This window comes from Pinus tabuliformis, chromosome 3_1, assembly GCF_031772625.1.
Source record: "Pinus tabuliformis cultivar Carrire ecotype Pingquan chromosome 3_1, CPIR1, whole genome shotgun sequence".
NCBI lineage: Eukaryota > Viridiplantae > Streptophyta > Pinopsida > Pinales > Pinaceae > Pinus > Pinus tabuliformis.
This window is the reverse complement of record NC_142301.1, coordinates 872579539-872601251: the sequence shown is the minus strand read 5'-3', so window position 1 is coordinate 872601251 and position 21713 is coordinate 872579539.

Here is a 21713-nt window from a genome sequence, read left to right as displayed (position 1 = left end):
GGGTGGGTTAGCTTAGAGTTAGAATCCTTTTAGTTTTTCTTGAGTTTTTCAGTAGGACGCACCCTCTGAGTGCTGCACAGTGCGTCCCTGGACGCACTGTTGCCGTGTGCACAGAGCGGGCCCGCACCTGTTCTAACGGGTCGCCTGCGTCCCCCTGCTAAAAGTTGAGAAAACTCCATTTTTTGCTTTTTTACTCTTAGATTTTGTTTTTTCTTAGTTTTTACTACCCAGATTCATTAGTCCCTTGTCAAAGATCTTCACCTGAACTTGTTTCTATAGCATTGAGTGTTTTAGTGGATTTCATAGAAGTTTAAGCCCTAGGGTTTGATTTTTGAGTAGGTCTTGTAGTGACTTTGGCGGTAGAAGTTGTCAAGCCTTAGATCTCTCTGGTTTTGTCAACATTCTTAGAAGTCAGACCTGTCATAAAGTCTACCTGTGTGAGCAACTTACCATTGAGTTGTCTCGTTGGCGAATTTCGAAGTGCTTGTTGATTAAGTCTTGAATTCCATTTTAAAAAAAGAACAAAAAGATTTGAGTTTTGTTTTGACTAGTCTTTTGATTCTGCATTAGCTAGTCCTTGATTTGATTTTGATCAAGTAAAACAACCTAGAATCCTCTTTGTGAGCTTTTGCCTTGTTAGGTTTGTGTAGAGTAATTTCTCTTTTGATTTGCTTGTGAGTCAAGTTTTCATAGTTTTTGTAGCTTTTGAGATTGTTTTGTGTTAAGATAGGTTTATATGCTTTATTAAAAAGAGAAAATACAAAAATATCTCCTTTGAAAAGTTTTGTTTCAAGTAGCTTTGAAAGTTTTGAAAGAAAAAGAGTTTTTCGTGCAAGTAAAGAGTAGTCATGTTTGTGTGCTTGAAAAGAAAAACAGAATTGTTTCTTTGATTGTCTTTTCTAAGGAAGTTGTTTTCTCTAAAATTTGCATTCTCTCAACTCTCTTAGTTAAGAATTTCATTGAAAAAGCAAAGTAGCGTAAATCATCTTAGGTGCATCTTTGTAGTGGTTGGAGTCGAGTCTACACACCATTGGTTTCACTTCCACTACCTTGTGACTTTAAAGAACAACCATAAAAGTAACGCTTAAAGTAAAATCGAAATAGTAACTTTTATTTACTAGGGCTCTGAAGCACCAATTTATATTAGGCTAGTGTCTTGGAGTAGGTGAGTAATTAACTCTCCAAGACAACAAAACCAAACAAGTAGCTTATCTTGTGATAGATTAAATCCAATTGTCTCATTTGTACCCTAGGAAAGCTCCTCTTAAAGGAGAAGCACGAGCTCGTGTCCGAACCAGTGAGGGGATCATCCCCCCCTCGTTGGGAACGACGCCAGACATGCACGTATTACAAACGGTAAACCTCGGATTAACCATTGTCAAGGAGCCAGGGGTCACTTGTCGGTAAACCTTGGATTATTGTTAAGGAGCCGGCAAGGGGATTGAGCTTGCTACTCTGCCCTTGCGTGCTGTCGGAGTTTAGACTGTTCCCCCAGGTGCATTTGTTGCGGTTGGTAACCTTAGTGGCCATTATCTTTAGGATTCTACCGAGGTGACGGTGGAGGGAAGGTCCCACTGTACCTGGAGCAGACGTTGGTTATACTCACTTGGATTTTCTGGGGGGTTCACTTCACTCGAGACGGTTAAAGTGGAGGAACTTGGTCCAGTCTATTCATTAAGCAGGTTGCCGGGGTAACTGTTCCACCCGCCATTTCTGTACTGAATCCAGCGAGGTTGGGCTTCATCACCAACTAGCGCTTTTGGTCCGGAAGACTACTATTTGTGTTTGGTTTGACGCCCTAGATTCTTTAGGCGTGTGATTCAAATTTGTTTGGTTTTTTAGAGGCTTTAGGTGGTTTGATTTGAAATTTTATTTTGTTTTCGTGTGTAGTAGTTAAAAGTTTTTAGCTGTTGCGGAATTACCGAGACAGTCCCATAGACTTCGGGGCAAGTCTCCTGAGATTGTTACCGGAATAGATTTGTTAAGAAAACTCCGTAAATCGTGGGGTGAATCTCCTGAAGATATTCCGGGTCAGTACGAAGGGTTAAAGGTCCTTGTAACTCCTCCTAGTGACAGTAGAGTAGGTTCACCTGAAGAAGGAGAATCTTCCTTGGTAGTCCATCCAGATTACCAAAGTTTAGAGACAGGTTATAATCCCGAAGCTGTTTCAGTTTCTGAACTTATTGGTAATTTTTCGTCTGCTAGTGATACAGGCGAAGAACCTGAAATATCTGAACCTGTTACTCCAACTTCTAGTGTTCCAGATTCACCGAGAATAGAAAGAATTATCACCAAAAATCTTCCTACTGGTTTGATTGCTATAGAAGAACTTGCTCCAGAGGAGGATATAGGTGTCTCTAACCTTGAAGGTCAACTTACTATTGATCTAAGGGAGCGTGAATCCATCTTTTACAGTCCTCCTAGAAGTACTACTTGGTACCTTTCGTTAACCAATTATTTAGATAACTCAGGGGTAGGTTTTTCTCCACCTCGTACTCCTTTTCCACCTGGAGGTATTTATACTCCTGTAAATATGTCTGGTCAGTCGTCCGTGTTTACTCAAAGTCCTGAATCTTTCTTACACGGCGGTCCTTCTGTCCCCACTAGGTATCAATCTCTTTCTGGTACCTTTGCGGGAGCATCTCCTCAACCCGTTGATCGTGGGTTAATAATTGGAAACAGTGGTAATGTACCATTGGGTGTAGGAGACATTTACATGATGTTAGGTTCAGTTCCCGTTTCTCAACCTCAAGGTGGCCAATTACCGCCTGGGGGGCAACCGCAGTTAACGCCTGGGGGGCAACCTCAAGGTACACAAATCGTGTCTGGGGGGCAACCTCAAAGTCAGTATGTACCTATGGTGCAATACGCGCCTCAAGGTCAACCCCAGCCTCAATATGTACCCCAGGGTCAACCTCAGTATCAATATCAACCTCAAGGATGGCAACCTCAAGGATGGCAACCTCAAGGGTATCAACCCCAAGGTTATCAACCTCAAGGGTACCAACCTCAAGGTCAAGGTCAACCCCAGTATCAGTATTTACCTCAAGGTTATCAACCTCAAGGTCAATACTCGAGTCAAGGTTATCAACCGCCTCAAGGTCAGTCATATGTTCCAAGTATGGGAACTGCACCTTACAATTATCAATCCTACCCTCAATCCGGTTATGGATCTCAGTATCCTCAACCTGTTACGGGTCAATACCCTGGAATGTTAGTGTGGGATCCATCACAGGGTCAACAGGTGTTGCAGCCAAGTGTACAGATGGTTCCTCAAACTGGACAACCCGTAGTTTCTGGTCCAACCCAGCAACCGCAACCTGTCCAGCCAAATGTTCAAACTTCTGTAACTTCGGTAGTTACTCAGCCGTCAATTGCACCTAGTACTCCATCTCAAACGGCTGCTGCAACTACCGCTACATCTACCATACTTACTTCTGGAGTATCGACGGCTCCAGTTTCTACTGTCCCTGTTACCACACCTCAGACATCTTTACCGTTGTCTGGATCTACAATTCAAACCACGGTCCAGATGCCTGTAGGTCAGCCTGGTATAAGTACGGTTGTCACTACTCAACCTCAATTTGTTCAACCTCTGTACCAGGGACAGTACCAACATGGGCAAGCTGTCCAACAACCGGTTTACCAGTATCAACCGTATCTTGGGTAAACTTATCAACAACCTCAACAACCCCAGTACGGTCCGGTTAATCCTGGTTTTCCAGGAGGATATAATATCCCAAATGCGACTCCTGTTCCTAGTTATCCTGGATATCCTCCTCCTGGGGCTGGTGTTGTGACCCAGAGTTTTAGAGATCCTAACCGGCAGTTACCGTTTATCGCAACTTTGGATTTACCAGACTTGACGCGCCTAACGAACGATCCAATTCAATATCTTCAGTTCTGGCCACCAATGCCAAACAAGTTTCCCAGTGATATACGCAAGTTTGAAGGTAAGTCTGGAGAAGATCCGTCCAATCACGTGATGACTTACCACCTCTGGTGTGCTTCAAATTCTATCTCGGATGATTCGATCCGCTTACGTCTTTTCCAGTGTACACTCATTGGTCTCGCGGCCAAGTGGTACATTGAGTTACCACGGGCCTCTTTTTACAACTTTAGCCAGTTAGCTACCTCGTTCTTAACTCACTTTCAGTTGCCGGTCAGATACGATAACGGCACGGAGTTATTAACTTCACTAAAACAATCGACGTCCACGTATATTTCTGATCACATTCATGAGTGGAGACGTCGAAGAAGGCTAGTGAAAGTTTTTATCCCGGACCAAATCTTAGCTGAATGGTTTGTCAAATCATTATTACCGAAGATTACTGAAGATGTAGCTAAGGCCGGAGTAGTTACTGAGGAGCAAGTCATTGCTCAGGCACAATACCTTGACTTAGTTTACACTCAGTCGGGTACGTTACATGAGAAGATTCCGGATCTTCCAAAGTCGAATCAAATCGCTGCTGCTCCTTCGGGATCTCATGCCGCTGATGGTATGATTGGTATCGTGAATACAAAGAGCAAGAAGAAGTCTTCCAAGGCTTCAACTACTCCAATTATCACTTTGCCTGATTCTCCGACAGGAGAGTCTTCTCCTGAACTTACCGCCGATATTCACGCTGTAGAGTCATCTACGGCCAAATCAAAAAACGGTGGAAAGAAGAAAGGAAAGAAGAAGGCTAAAGCAGACAAGGCTCCGAAGGAGAAAACAGAAAAGTCGGAAACCAATGACGAAAAGCGCAAACCTCGATATCCTTGTCTTATTTGTGAAGAGGATCATTTTACGAGAGATTGCCCTCATCAGGCCGAGGTTGTGAAAATAGTCAAAGGTTCTCCCACTCCTGCTGCGTTAAAAAATCCATTTCCGGAGCAGGAGAATAAGATGATAGGTTCTTCTTCGAATGCCAGTGAAGAACCCATTTTGATGATGTCTCATGTGAGGATTGCGACTCGATCGCAAGATTATGGTAGTAAGAATCCTGTTGATGGTAAGGAAGTAGAATCTTCTCATTCTAATCCATCAACCTCAGCTCCTGGTTCCGATCCACTACAGATCGAAAAACCTAACCCGGACTTAGTAATTAAACCGCCCGCCAAGGGTGTACTTCGAAGGTCTGCTTTCAATCCACATGCGAGAGCAGCCCAGAATTACAACATTGTTGAGGACTTAGCTGTTTCACCCTCAGCAATGTCGGCGTTAGAAGTGCTGCAATCATGCCCAGCACAACGAAAATTGCTTTTGTCGGCTATCGGAGCTGTTGATGTTCAGGATCCGAATCTAATGATCCTCGATCTAGAAAATAGTACACCGCGTCTCCCCCATCAAATGGCTTTCCAAATTCTAGTGATAGTCAAAAATAGGCCTATTCATCGGACTGTGATTGATGAGGGAGCTTCTACGTGTATTATGTCGATTCAATGTTGGAGATCCCTTGGTTCTCCTTCGTTGAACCAATCCCCCACCATCCTTAAGGCCTTTGATGGCCGTGGGTTCCGTCCGTTTGGTATTCTACAAGAATTGCCTATAGGGGTAGAAGGTAAAACCGTTAGTCTGGATGTGGAAGTGGTTGATGCCCCTCTAGACTACAACCTTCTTTTGGGTAGAAGTTGGTCCTATGCTATGACAGCGGTCGTTTCATCGGTCTTCAGAATCATCAAGTTTCCACATAACTGTAAGATCGTGACTATTGATCAGTTGTCATACTTTTCATCCGACCCCGCCTCTTCAGAGAGTATCCAGCATGTCGGTAAAACGACAATCCCTTATAGGGACGTTGGTGTAGGTTTAGTTAAAGATTCCGGTTTACTGGGAACTTTTCCTCTCCCTCCACTCAGCGTAGATCCTTCGTTTGCAACAATTCATATGATTACATCAGAAAACATTATTTATGATGATCCTTGGTTCATCCCATCTGACTCTGAGATAGACTCATTCGGTAATGCTATGCCCTTGAGTCCATATGAAATTGCTTATGAAGCTCTCATGTCTTTTACCGACTTTCATTCAACCGAGGTTGACCAAATGAATGTGGTCAGTGAAGAGTCACTTTTCATCTCACCCTTAGAATGGATAGCGTTTCCCGAAGTCGTGTCATCTGACGAACAACTTCGCGAAATCCTAAGTGTAGACGATCTACCATGGGAGGATCTCCATCACAGATCTTCGTTTTTACCTAAGGGTGATTCTTTTGAAAATGATTTTTCATCTATCTTTACCGCTGAATATGTCAAAGACGCTCAGGATCCAACGAAACATTCTGATTCAGAGTTGAATTTAGGGAATATTTCTCATACTATTCCCATTGATATTTCAGTGAAGCCCGGAATTGAGGAAAATGTTCATATAGGTGCCGCTTGTACAGAAGAAGAAATCCAAACTCACAAGGCCCTATTCCAAGAATTCCGCGATGTGTTTGCCTAGTCTTACGAGGAAATGCCGGGAATCGATCCTGCCATTGTTGTTCATGAAATAAAGACCTACCCGGATGCTAAACCCGTCTGGCAACGGTTGCGTCAAATTCACCCTCGAAAAGCGGCTGCGATTAAAGCAGAAGTCGAGAAGCTGTTGAAAGCAGGTTTCATATATCCGATCCCGTTAACGGATTGGGTATCGAATATTGTTCCGGTCAACAAGAAACAAGGAACAATAAGAATCTGTATCGACTATAGGGATATAAATCGAGCTTGTCCAAAAGACAACTATCCTACGCCTTATATCGATCAAATTATTGATGATTGTGCCGGAAGTGAAATGTTTTCCTTTATGGATGGTTTTTCGGGCTACAATCAAATCAATATTTTACCTGCCGACCAACCAAAAACGGCATTCATTTGTCCATGGGGTACATTTGCTTATTGCAAATTACCTTTTGGGCTTAAGAATGCCGGGGCCACTTTTCAACGGGTAATGTCTTATGCATTTCATGACATCAAGCACATTGTGCAACCGTATCTCGATGATTTGCCTGCTCATTCTTTACATCGAGCCGATCACCTTGTCCACCTACGAGCAATCTTTATGAGGTGTAGGCATTATCGAATTCGGTTGAATCCCCACAAGTGTGTTTTCTGTATAGAAACAGGTCGATTGCTGGGATTTGTTGTTTCAAAAGCCGGCATTCGCGTCGATCCCTCGAAAGTCGAGGCTATAATCAACTTGCCTCCTCCTTCAAGTTTGCGCCAACTCCAAAGTTTGCAAGGGAAAGCGAACTTTTTACGCCGATTCATCCCAAACTACGCCGAGGTCATTAAAGGTTTTACACGGTTGTTGAAACAGAACGCACAATTCTTTTGGAACGAGATTGCTCAACAATCTTTTGATGCACTTAAACACGCGTTGACCCATGCACCGTTGTTGCATCCTCCCAACTACAACTAGGATTACTTCTTATACCTTGCGGCTTCGCATTCCACCATTGGAATGGTGTTAGTTGAAGAAGATGAATTTGGAGCGGAACATGTGATATATTATCTTAGTCAGACCTTAAATCCCACTGAGTTAAAATATTCGCATGTGGAGAAATTGGCCCTGGCAGCCGTTCAAGCTGTCCAGCGTTTCCGTCACTACATTCTTCTCCGTAAAACTACAGTTATTTCGGATTACAACCCTATGATTTATATTTTGACAAAACAACTGCTAGGGGGCAAGTACTCTAAATGGATTGTTATCCTGCAAGAGTTCGACTTGGAGTTCGAGAAGTCCAAGTCTAAGAAATCCTTAGTTTTTACGGAATTGATGTGTGATTTCCCGAGTGCTGACACAGAGACTGTGGCAGAAGAGTCCATTCCGGACGAATCTTTGTTTCTTATCAGTACTGTAGATCCGTGGTACGGGGATATAATCATCTATCTCCAGACCCAAACCTTTCGGCCTGAAGCTTCCAAAGCAGAACGTCGAAAAATTCGGTTTCAATCCCAGCAATACAGAATTATTGGAGATACACTTTATCGCCGGGGGGCAGACTTAGTTTTTCGACGTTGTTTAACTCACGAAGAGGCTGAGAAGGTTTTGAATGATTGTCACTCTGGAGCATGTGGCGGTCATATGTCTGGGTATGCCACTGCCCAGAAGGTGTTGCGCGCTGGCTATTTCTGGCCGTCTATGTTTAAAGATTGTATCATTGCCGTCAGGAAGTGCCACAACTGTCAAGTGTTTGATCGCAAGATGCGCGCTCCACCTGCTCCTCTCCACCCTATAATTGTCGTTGGTCCATTCGCCAAATGGGGTATCGACTTTATTACTTGTAACCCTCACTCGGCCGGGGGGCATGCGTATATCATCCTCGCGGTTGATTATTTTACTAAATGGGTCGAGGCGATGCCTACATTCGACGCAAGTGGCAAAACAGCTGCAGTTTTCGTATTCAATCATATCATAACTAGGTTTGGTGTCCCACAAGCAATCATTACTGACCATGGGAGCCATTTTCGAAACATCATGATGACTGAGCTTACAAGCCAGCTTGGTTTGCACCACGATAGCTCTACTCCTTATTATCCGCAAGCCAACGATTTGGTTGAGTCTATCAACAAAGTTCTGGTTATCATGATCCGACGAACCATTGGTGTTCATCGGTCGAATTGGCACAACATGTTATTTTCAGCGCTATGGGCATACCGAACTTCAGTGAAAAATTCAATAGGGTTCACTCCTTTCCAGCTAGTTTATGGCTTGGAAGCTGTGTTACCCATTGAATGCGAAATCCCATCACTTCAAATGGCTGTCGAATTACTTCCAGCTACTTCCGAAGAGGAGAAACGTTTATTTTACTTAGCTAAATTAGATGAGACTCGACGTGACGCTACATTGGCAATCGAGACTCACGCGAAACGAATGAAAGCTCAGTATGATAGAAATGTAACCCCTCGAAGTTTTTCGGAGGGAGACCTAGTGCTATTATATGATCAAGCTAACGATAAGCTAGGTGCTGGAAAATTCGTTCCTATGTGGCATGGACCCTACATTGTAAAGCGAAAGCTAGCAAAAGGGGCTTATGAGCTGGTTGATTTTGATGGGGACTCTTTGGGTAAACCCAGAAATGGACTTTACCTAAAGAGGTATTATGCTTAAATGGTGGGTATGGAGAAATTTTTAGATAGGATAGATTTTCTTTCTAGCTAGCGTGTTTGTTAGTTTAGTCAGTGTGCTTAGCTTAGAGAGTGTGTTTTCGTCGTTATTCTGGCTTATCTTGGTTTTACTCTTGATATTGCAGATGTCGACGCCTCTCCAAACATACATTGGATTTGCTGATGGTGCTTGTCGTAGTACACGGAATATCTCTTCCGCAGCTTGGGTTATCTATTCGCCCTCTGACGAGTTAGTTTCTATGCATGGGGTAAGCCTCGGTCATACAAAGAACAACATTGCAGAATACAGTGCAGTGGTTGAATTATTATCCGAATCTATTTCATTTGGAATTCGACGTTTGATAGTGAGGTTAGATTCTGAACTTGTTGTATTACAGCTTAATAGAGTTTATGCCATTAGAAATCCTGTGTTATTAAGGTTGTTTTTGAGAGTGCGTCTCTTGGAACGTGAATTTGATTACATTGAATATCAGCATATTCCAAGGTCTTTAAATACATTAGCAGATGCAATTGCTTCTCGAATGTTGGACAGACATTTACGATAATCATGCAAGTAAATTTAAAAACATTTCATCACATATGTTAAACAAGATAAGCCGGTAATAGTGATATATATATAGATAGGAGTGTGTCAAAAAATATACATCGTCTTCGATCATAGGTTGAAAAACACCTTATGATCGGCAAAAATGATAAAGTACAAAAAGCCAAAAATGTCATATGTGTCTACAAAAGTGACTAGTCAATCACTGGTGGTGCTCCCTATAGGACACCACTGCACGGGCTACCTTACGCAAAAATCTCCTAAACGGTCTAGGGACTGCGACTACAAAGCGCTGAAGCCTGATAGGAATGTCATCCATAGTAGTCTCAGGCACATCTGCCGTCAGACGCTCTAGATCATGCTCCAACTCAGCTAGTACTTCTGCAGTCGCGTCCTGTGGGGCCGGTACCGGTGCAACTGGGTGTCTCCTCTCAAAAGGCCGGAGGTTGGCTGGGCGTTGTGGACCAACATCTGCATTTTGAAAATTTTTACTGTCAGTTTTGAGACGATATATATAAAAACAAAAAAAATACATAATTTAAAAAACTTGTGAAAAATAAAGTACCTCTGTCATCCCATTGTTCTCCCTGTGGAAGAACCATGTCCGGATCATGTCGAAAATCTACTCCGGTGTACGAGAAGTCCTGGATCGAGAAAACCTGGTCCTCCAACCAGTGAAAGTAACTATCAGAAAATCGAACAACTACCGCGCCCTCGTCTGGATGCCGGGCCATCACCGCAACCCATCGTACCAGCTTTGGCTCCCGAGGACCCAAGATATCAACAGTGAGTTGCTGAGGGATCAGCATTGGAACTCTCTCTAAGGCAAAGCTCATGACTAAAGGCCCATATCCAAAAGTTTTCAGTCGTCCGTTCTTTGCCTTAGTCAGTTGGCTCTTCACATTAGCCGACACAGCATCACACCAGTTGAAAATGGTGCCTTGGTAACAGTCAATTGCCATCCGCATTTGGGACCCAGAAGCAATGTGTAAAGCGGCTGCGCCACAAATTCTGGTAACCGTGAATGCTATAACTTTGAGCTCACGCAGAGAGATGTGTTTGATCTCCACGCCTTTCGAATGGTGTGCACCAGGTGTGCACCAATCTTCCCGGAGACTAACAAGGGATTGGCCACCCGACCTAGTCCTGGCTAGATTGAGTTGCTCGCCTCTGTTTGGCAAGCCAGTGAGAAAGTATACATCCGAGGGCTCTACCTCGAGCTGGTGCCCTCCTATGTAAAAGCATTGCTCTTGAACGTTCCATCTCTCAACCAGCCATTCTAAGAATCTTACCTGAGCCCTCATGCCCGGTATGGCCCAGTATTTGTATAACCCGCATGCTTTTAGGGCATCCAGGGAAGGTTGGTGTTCTATTGCAGCTTCATCAACCTCTTCGTGCTCTCTTTCTCTCCAATCCAACATGGTGAGTGTCCTACACACCAAGAAATGATGATTAGAATTAATTTGGGGAATTTTGAATGGTTATTTGTGAGGATTGGGGTTTCAAATTCCACGTTCCACGGAAGACGCACCCCGCGTTTGGAACACAGGGCGTCGGGACGTAGCTGGTCTGAAGGTGGGCTGCGTCCCCCAACCATTTTCCTGTATAGGAAAAAGTCGGGGGACGCAGGTCACCCGAAGAACACCTGCGTCCACCGAAGAGCGCATTTTGAAACCTAAACCCTCCCAAAAAACAAAACTAAAACCTAAAAAACAATTTTAATCGGATAGAAATGAAGAGTAGGATGTTGTAAAATACCTGGAAGAGACGGCGTTCGATTCTGATGGTCGGATTTTCCGCAGCGACCACGGGAAGTTTCTTGCCCGAAAGCCCTTTGTTCAACCTCAACACTAAAATGGTAAAAATGACATGGTAAAAAGTATTTTTATAGGTTTTTTGGATGAATTTGTTCATTTTTCACCCCGAAAAGATGTTTTTCGATGTATTTTTGCCTATCTTAAACAGGTATGAGTAATGTGTTGCTTTTGTGCAGGACAAAGGGATTTAGAAGGAAAATTGACATTTTTCACGAACCAAAATATCAGAGTCATCTTTTAAGCCCTTTTCTGACTCCTAAAATATGAAAAGATTGTCGAGCGTTTCTTTTACACTTGTTAAAATGGAATTAAAAGACGGTCCCCTTATAGCTCTTTTCTGACCGTAAAATCAGGAAAAGATTGCCGGGTTTTTGTCGTTTCAAACTCGATACGGAAATAAAACGACGTGTCCTTGATCGCTTTTTACTTTTCAGGTCAGTGGCACTAATTATGAAAGTACTCCTTGGTCGCAAGATCAAGCGGTTCCCCCAGGTATTATTTTATACTTTTTCGGGCTTGAGGGACACAAATCTATGAAAAAGTTCAACTTGGAGTCTTCTTAAGTTTTTCAGACTCTCTAAAATTGAAAAACACCGAGTTTCTCCTGTACTGGGCTCGTTAAACATTTCACAGTAAAGGACCTGTTCAATTACAAACAGGAACGAACCACTCCTTCCTAGGGTTCGAATCAAAACTAGGTTGGACTCATCCGAAGGATGAGCTTATAATCAAGCATATGTTATCCTCCTCAAGCTTGTTAAAAATAAAGAGGTACTTGCCAGAAATGGTGGGGGAAAAGAGAGAAGAATGAACCTGTTTGTTACCTTTTGTCTCAAAAGAAACTTTATTACCACTCTTGAACACGACACTTTTCATTCACCTGGGTTGGGAAATCTTTTACCTCACAGTTGATCAAACCACTTTGAAAGTCTTTAACCGGGTTCCGGGGATTAACTTTGAGTTATTCGTCACCAAGCCATCTGTCGTGTCGTTATGTGTTCAAGAGGTCTGCAAGCAAAACTTTCATCTGCAAAATACTTGTCATCCATTTGACCATCCCTGAGTCAGTCCTCACAGCAACATTTCTTCAACTTGAACAATGATTTCGTGTTGCGGACTTGCCTGCAACGAGTCGCTTTCTATCGACATCAGCACATTATCTAGAGAGATGACTTAGAAATCGTCAGTACCTTGAAGTCTGCATGCATCAATGGCAGGTTTCTCGCCTTTGACGTCAGTTTACATCATTGACTTTCGATCGAAGGATTCCGTGAAATGTTCGACATCAACTCATTCATTCACATCTCATGGATTGTACTGGGTACTTTGAGAACCATTGACATTACTGGTGGTCTCTCTCACGCTTGTTAACAGTTTACATCATCGACTGGTAATCAAGTGGTTTCTACCATGTTCGACATCAACTCATTTATTCGCATGGCTAGAATCGTACCAATTCGAGAAGTAGAAATGAAGACCCTGGATCTAGTTTCCACCATCCAGGCTGCGAGGAGTTTTGTATTCATTATCTAAGTAGACTAATCATAAACAGATGGCTGCGTCCATACTGTGTCTACAAAAGTCTATGATTGTAATGTACTGCAAGATCATTCCTGTATCAGAGTAGTTAGTCTGTTAGTTAAAGTTTTAATCTGAGTATGGGAATGCCTACCTCAGTGATGATATAATCTTATACATGTATTTTGTGTTGAAAATTGCAGGTTCTGACTAGGCTCTCCACGGGATAATCCTTGAAATGATAAAGCACTTCACCCTTCCTAGATATTACAAACCCTAATCTATTCCAGGCTTCGCACTTTAGGGGGCAATCTGTTACACTAAAAAATGTCACCATGACTATTTACAGTTAGTATGGCTCAATCAACAGTCATGCTACCCTCTTAGGCAAGTCTTATGCCTCTGCTCTCCATGTCAAACTCCAAAAAGAGAGAAAGTCTTGTATAAATGTATTTATCTCTGGGGACGCAGGTTCTCTCAACCTTACCTGCGGGGACGCTCCCAATGTTCACAAAAGCTGCGTCCAAAGACGCTCTGTATGTAAAGGGATAGGTGCGTCCTCCTGTAAAGGTTAGAATGTGCAAGTTTCATCTTTAAAAAGTTACTTGTGGTCATTTCTAGAGCATTCTAGAAGGTTGTTCGACGTGTATTGGGCGCCTCCAGATGGTTCATGCACTCCTATCCAAGAGGAACTTATCCCATCAATAAGGGAGCTATCCCACCCAAAGAGGGGATTATCCCATTGATGGTGGACCTGATTAACCTCCTCTTGAGCACTATAAATACAGGCATTGGGCCAGAAGGAGGGGAGGTTGAAGCTATACATTTTCTAAGGGTAAATGCTGCAGGAATTAGGACTCCCATTTAGAAGCTTGTGAGGAGAGATTGCCATCTTTGCTTGTTCTATTTGGAAGTGGGTGTGCTTTGTCAAAGTAAAGGAGAACTCTTGACGGACCCTGGGAAGGACTTGCACAACACCAAGGCTCAGGTTGTATTTGTTCTTTTTGTTACCTATTAATGCAAATGAGTCCATTCTTCTCAATAACTTGTTGTTTATGAGTTATTTCATGTGCTCCTTGGTCTACATGTTGAATATGCTTTGTTTTATGTTATAATCAGGTGCTATTTAATTGTTTGACTGTTGGTGATTACAGGTTTTGGAGAAAAGGAGGAGCTCATCCAGATCAACAAAGCTTGGACTTCTACAACAACGTTTGGACAAAGGTAAGAACAAAACACTTGATATCTCATATTATAATGCATGTTTAGAGAAGGATAGATCTTGTTTGTCTTGTTTGTCACTAGAGAGTCTTAGGCTCCTAGGGAGGTTGGTTGTGTCCGCACAATCGACTCTTTCCGCCTGACAAGGGCCCAGCCTTCGACTCCACCAAATGTTGAAGAACAATGCGCGACCACTGTGAAAGATGAAGTAACAGCTATAGATGCCACCATGAAGGAGTGTAATGTGCTCTTCGAGAAGTCACTTAAAGTAGTCACCAACCTACAGGAGGATCCCACTGTGAAAAGACTAGAGACAAAGGCGTGAGAGATGCAACAGAGATATGATGAGGTTAAACTGATGGTGCACATTATTGCCATTACAGAAGGTTAATGAAGTTGCAGGAAACAAAGGCACTGCAAGAACATGTGGATGCAGATCAACACAAGGAGACGGTACTCAAGGCCAGATTGGGGCCTTGGGTATAGGAGGCCTATGTGCTCAGTGCCTCCATTGAAAGGAAATTGGCCAGTCTGCAGGCAACACAACAGAAAATATAGGCAGACAGCACAGAGCCAGCGATGGAGCAGCTAGTCAAGTAGGTGAGTCGAGCGGCAACACATTGCACTGCCGAAGTCGCAGTGGTAAAAGAGGAGCTAGGAGGCCTTTGCAACAAGATCTTCATGCCAAAAGAGTGACTCGGGGGCGATCACTAGATTTTTGTTGCGGGCCTATTGGGAATGGGTCCCCTGGGGTCAATTTTGGGGTTAAAATCCCAAGTTTTGGGGCTAAAAGCACAAGTTTTGTGTAAAGAATGTAAATTCTCAGCATTTTGTGGCCACAGAGTGCGAAGATGTAAGCAGTCAAAAAAGGTTTCTGCCCTCAGTTTAGATAGTTTGTGTCGGCTTGATGAGATCCGCCCTTGGTCCATGGACCATGGGATTGTATAAAAAGGGAGTCTTAGAAGAGTCTAAGGCAGTTCATAAGTTTTGGTAGAATTCTGAGTAAGTTTATGGGTCTGTGAGAGCTAAGAGCGAAGAGTCTTAGCGTAGGAAGAGGCTCTATAGTTGAGTGCGCAGAGGCCTAGGGTAGAATTCTGTAGCTGAGTGAACGGACTCCTGCAGTTGTGTGTGTAGGGTAGTTAGAGTCTATACTGGAAATATAGATTATCAATAAAGAGAAGTATTTTGGAATTACTTGTGTATTTTACTTCTGCTAATTGCATGCGATTATGTTATGTTGAATACTGGGTTTATGTTTTAATACTACTCTGATGCATGAATCTACATGTTTCTCTTTGTTATATGAACGCAAGAAAGAATATCTGTTTATGCATGATAATTATAATTACCTGTTAAGATAGTACGAAACTAAGAGAATTTGAGTAAATACAGAAGTAAGAGTAATTATAGAGGCACGTAAATGCCTGATCTATCTATTTAGGGTCTACGAAGGACGATCAGAGACTTTCATGAAGGCTTCAAGGACAAATAAGAGAAATACTTTGATAAGTCCTAATGGGCTTATCAGTTTATGTGAAGGAATGGTTAGGGCAAATAATCGACATCACAACCATCTCAGAGTGCAGAAACTTGGTTCTTGCATCCCCCCATACTGCTTTGGGTGACACTTCATTCTGCGCTTCGCAGATTGATGCTGAAAGGGCTAGTAATGTAGGGATTTCCTTGGCTGCTTAATGTTGAACCTAGGTTAGGGCCCATCAAGCCAACAGAGGCCTTAGCATTAACATGGGACCTGAAATAGGGAGGCTCCCTTTTCCCATCACATCCCCATTGACCTTGAGAAAAATTATGATAAAGAGTAGAGTAGAAATAGGAATAATAAGGAGAAAGCTTATAGGGAGAGGGTAAATCAAAGAAATTATACCTAGCAGTGGCCATTAACCAACCAAACTTAGGGAAATGGGAGAAGGAGACTATGAGAAATAAAACCTAACATTGACCACTAGGTAAAAGAGCATACATAAAAGGGATGGGAGAGTACGACTAAGCAACAATCAAGAAATAATGATATAGAAAACGAAAAAGAATGCTAATAAGAGAGAAATTGACATTGATAGAGAAAACATCTTGTGATTCTTTTAACCAAAATGAATCACCTACAAGAATGATAAATACAATGGAAAGCTAAAGGAAAATTATCCAAACAACATGCATAATAGCACGTTCCTTCAAAAATGCCATATCTATTAAAGCCATTTGACCATAAAATAAAATCTCCACCACCATGGTTAGTGAATGCATTAAGGAACAATTAGAAAAAAGTGCAAGATTAAGTTGAGGTGTTGTACTTTAACCACCTTAAAATCCATGCTATCTTGAAGACTATACAAGAAAACTAGTTATCATGTGTTTGTAGGTGCAATAAGGAATCCAAAATTATTTTTTCATTAAAGAAAGTTTAATTTTCAACTGTTTAGAAATTTTTAATGATTAAACAAGGTGTTTTTTATAGTCCCCATGGGTGTGGATTGTTGGACAATGAATAAACTGCTAAGGTGTTTGTGTCGTTGTGCAAGTCACAAGTTCAAACCTCAAATTACTCGTGTGTCATGCTTCAGGGTGGTGTGGTTGCACCTAGAGGTTATAATTCCAGTAGTCAAGGATCGACCTGATGTCACGCGAGTACGAGACTCGGTGTGTTACTGATTACACCATTCATAATTTAGAAAAAAAGGGTGTTTTCTACTGAGGCACAAATTTTGCTCGGGGAATGAAATTACCAACGGAATCTAGTGAAAAAAGTTTTAAAAAATCCAATCCTCGGATTGTTTCAAACATTTTTTTCGATAATAGAAGTGGATTTAGCACCATCAAAAACCCTTGGGGCAGCCAAAATCCTGCCAAAATTTCCATTGCTTTCGTGGAAAAATTGTGACCCTATTAAACTAAGACATCCGTTAATGTAAATCTATTCTTTTAATAATTTAATAATATAAATATATTTTAATAATATTAATTTTATATGTATAAGTAAAATTAAATAATAATTTTGTTCATTATTTCAAGATCAATCTAGAGAATACGGAGACAATGAATAAATAATTGATAATGTTACATACATACGTGTAGTTAAACAAATAATTTTTTTAGTGATATGTGCATACTTACCTAAATTATAGAGTTACCTATATAACATCAATTTCATTACGTAAAAAAAAAAACAACTTTACTTTTGCATCTCAACATCTATCGAATAAAATTCATTGCAGATTGTGGGCATTAAGTGTGTATCTAAACTCCATGTTCCTTATCCTTTCAAACCATACAAACAATTACTTATTTTCTATAAGAATTTCTTTGTGCATCCTAAAACTTTGTGTTCATTATCCCTTTCCAATACCGTGTTAACCATACAAACAAATACTTATTTATAGTCTGTGCCCCTTCAGGGCTGCAGGGACTATTATAATCATTTTTAGGCTTTGCATTATTCCCTGCATAAAAACTAAAGTTAATCCATTTAATTTAACTTAATCTCTTCAATTTATATTTTATAAAGAAGTTTTTCATCTATCTATGAGCTTCTGCAATCGTTGTTTCAACCAATAGGAAACTTGGATGTCTTATTTGGCCTCATATTGAGGCAAGCCGTATTGAAACTTAGAGTAAATGTCAATTGATATAAAGAGTCTCACAGAGTTTTGACTTTTTGTTAACAAATGCTTACATTAGTTAGCAAACATGTTATGTTTTCTAATTAAGAAAATATCTTTAAACACATATCTTCATGTATAAAAGGTTGTCAAGGGTTTACACATGGTTCACACATGTTTAGAAACCATATTCCACTTGCCCTCACTTCAACTATGTGAATCTGCATGTCCCAATTCAACAGAAAATAACATATTCATGTTGCTCTAGTTCACGAGTTCCATCATTGTCCAGGAGAAATCTTGGACTTTGCAACATCTTCGACCTCATGTGCCCGTGCTAATTTACATTTTTCTTTGTTCTCACCATTTTCATCAAATGGATTGGAGAACTTGTGTATTATTTCTTATGCCACAACAATTACAGTTGGACTATCATCAACACATATAATATATAATCCTATGTATTGCTGAAACTATTTGCAATTTCAACTAAACTATCATCAACAACATATAGAATATGGAATCCTCTGTATTGTTGAAAGTATCTTCTCAAAATTACAGGTATTAAGCTCTAATTTTTTTCAATCCATTTAACTCGTGTAGAAAAAATATATAGATACAAATTTGTATGAGTCCAGTTAAATTTGTGCTTATAGGTAATGGTTCAACATCTTGATTTTGACCAATTATTTCAATATCTCTCAACTTTGCAAATTAAAAGTCTCTTTCCTTCTCTAAGTTGTCTACTGAAAGCTTCAAATCTGTGATCTACATGTCCCAATTCAATAGAAAAGAGCAAAGAAATAAATAAATATGAGAAGTTGAATGATATGAGAACTTGAAGTTCATGTTGCTATACATCCTTTGGAAAAACGCCTAACAAAGTGATCCTGTGATGACTGGAAGTAGATAAACAAGAAAATGGTATGAAAAAAGTACAAACATCAATAGACTTTAGATGGAGTTTGTTTTTTGACCTCGCCACAAAATGCGGTAGAGAAAACTAAAATTAGGAACCTTCCCACACATAAAAAATAATAAACTACCCAAAAATAAAAGGAGCTCTACAGTAATTGCAATCTAACGATGCCATGTACACTACACATACGCTTGATACCCTGGGGATGAAAATATTTCTCCCAGTAAATGATCAGATCCTAGACCACAACATTAAAGTAAGGGATTTTGTATTCAAAGGTTGCCTTGATTCACTACCCTGAACTGACCAACATCGATTTACATGTTATATTTTTCAAATGTGAAAGATAAAAAAGAAAAAAAATGCCTTTTTATTCCCACGTCTATGAAGAGAAAACCCAGTCGTCAAAATTAGGAGAACCCTTGCACCAAAAAATATCCTTGTAAGATACTGAAAATGTAAATGCTTGACAACCAAAAAATTTGTCCCTGTTTAAAAATATGTGACCATCAATGTCAATCCCCTATTCTCACTACCCTAAACAGTTTGCTGAAGCCATAAAAAATGCTACTCAAAGACGATCTTGAGAATGGGGAAAGCACATCGATGTCGAATTTAAAGGATATAGAGATCAATGATTTAAAAGGATCAAAACAGAGATCACATAGTCAAAATATTTATCGCATGAAAAATTTATGGCACATTGGGCATCGAAAACCCATATCCAGTGTACAGACACATATCAAGTGTTAACAACATTTGACCACATCCTGGAATGTTTAGTCCCTACACTCGCAACTGGAACTGAAGGATCATTTTACCGAGAGCTAGCAACTTTGACCGTTTTAAACCTCAGTGCAGTGCCCTTGCTTGAAGGGTTTATTTATGAACCAATGAGTTTAGAGGAGATCAGGTTCAACGAGAAATACCCCTTGTATTTTATGTACTGTATTATGCCTTTTCTATCTCCATAGTGGGACTATGTGTTTCTGTCTCCGAGAATTCAATATGGTTCTAGCAAGGCTTGGGTAATTGGCATGAAATCTGAAATTGAATATGGTGCCATAGCTATTGCCAAAAACAATACAATTTCCAACGTATAAGTTATATTTTCCCAAGAGTAGAGCACAAATCTTTCTCTCATCCATATTATTTGGGTCTTGCTCACTGCACTGGGTGAGTACCAGATTCACGAGAACCTTGGAATTCTGGATTCGTAAACCATAGATTCGCTATAGTTTTTGGAACCACATGGGATACATGCAAACGTCTCATGCTTAATTTACAACTTTCATATTTTTATTAGAATTTATTTAATGTTTCTTATATATTGTTCATTATTATTATATGTGGCAAATAAAATTATTATATACACTAAGGACTGACATATGTTGATCTGCAGGTTAATCACCGTATGTTGGCCTGCATGTTAACCACTTTTTTTTGTTTATGCTATTATTTAATTTGTGTTTTGTACCTATTCGCTATCATATATCTATATGAATGATGATATAATTGAGAAGCTCATATCAAAACGCCATCTTCTTGAAAACTTGACAGTCGAGTGTTGTCTAGGGTTAAAACAATTTGAAAGTTTCTACACTGAATCTCAAGCATTTAGATTTAAATGGAGATTTAAATGGACTTGATTTCCCATAGATAATAACGAGTTTCCCCCAGCTCGTGAATTTCGTAGTAGATGACTCTCCAAGTATGTCAAGGTTGGAGGTTAGTTCTTATGGGTTTCTACATTTATCCACTACATAGGCTAATGTAATTACGGGGTTTTCTAAAACAAACATGTTGAGAAAAGTCACTCTTTGTGGTACCGATGTGGGGAAGGGCATGATGTTCATGGATTCAATGGGCTTGGAGAAATTACACTTCATTTCTGTGCACATGTGTTTTCAATTGAAGCTATCGACATGTTTGTCAACCTTGAAGACCTCTTACTTATGCTTGGTTTCAATCTGTTCAGTAGGCTCTAATATTAAGGTATCACTAAAGGTTCTATGGGTCTTACCAAGTTCTCTCTTTTACCCATTTCTATAACTTTAACTCAAGTGATTTAGTTTTTTATTACTTATGCTAGTGCTATCACCTTATTTAGTAGGTTTCAATCCCAGTAAAGGTCCTACTTCTCAATCTTAGGCTTTTCGATCTTACCCAATACTCTTATCCATACCTTTTGTACCACGAGTCTATATAAATGTCTATAGGACCTTTCTTCAATGCCTAAGTTCAAGACTAACTGATAACGTTTCTTCCCTGCTACCAACCAGTTGTATGGTTAAATCCAAGTATCTATATGTATTGGCAAAGAATATATTTAGGGTATAAATGATATCCCATAGCCATTATTTCTAAGCCACCCAGTATTAGGGTTGAAATCAATTGTTGTAAGGCTTATCTGTTCAGTAGATCTTACCAAGTGTTATCTTCTCTATCCCATAGCCTCCCAAGAATTCCTTGGAAGAATGTTCATGTAAAACCCAAGGTCCAACATCACATCCTAAATGTCACATCCAACCCCCTGTGCATCAGTTCTGAATTATTTACTCATCTTCTTCCTCCTTGTGTGCACCCTATGTGAGTGTCTTTCAAGGAGATTGGTAGAAATGGATTCCAAATCATATTCCTCCCCCACCATGCACTGTAATGAGTTGCAAAAATTTTGGGTGAGGTACTCATCCCTCCAAAATGTTTGAAAATAGGGGAAACCAATGCTCAAATTGATTGATTAGTTGAACTGCCTGAGCTCCTTAATGTTGGAATTCTTCTACAACTTTCTTTTAGTTTACTAACTTTTATTACCTAACTATAGACCTTTGAACAACTCCTGATGTTGCTGGTGCAACCATACTTTTCAAAACATAAAGAACATCTTGAAATAATTTATTTTTCTTTTAGTTTTATTTTCTTTTCATGTTGAACCTTGGTGCATTATTATCTACCTTCTAAATCTGAACTGACTCAGGGTTTTAATA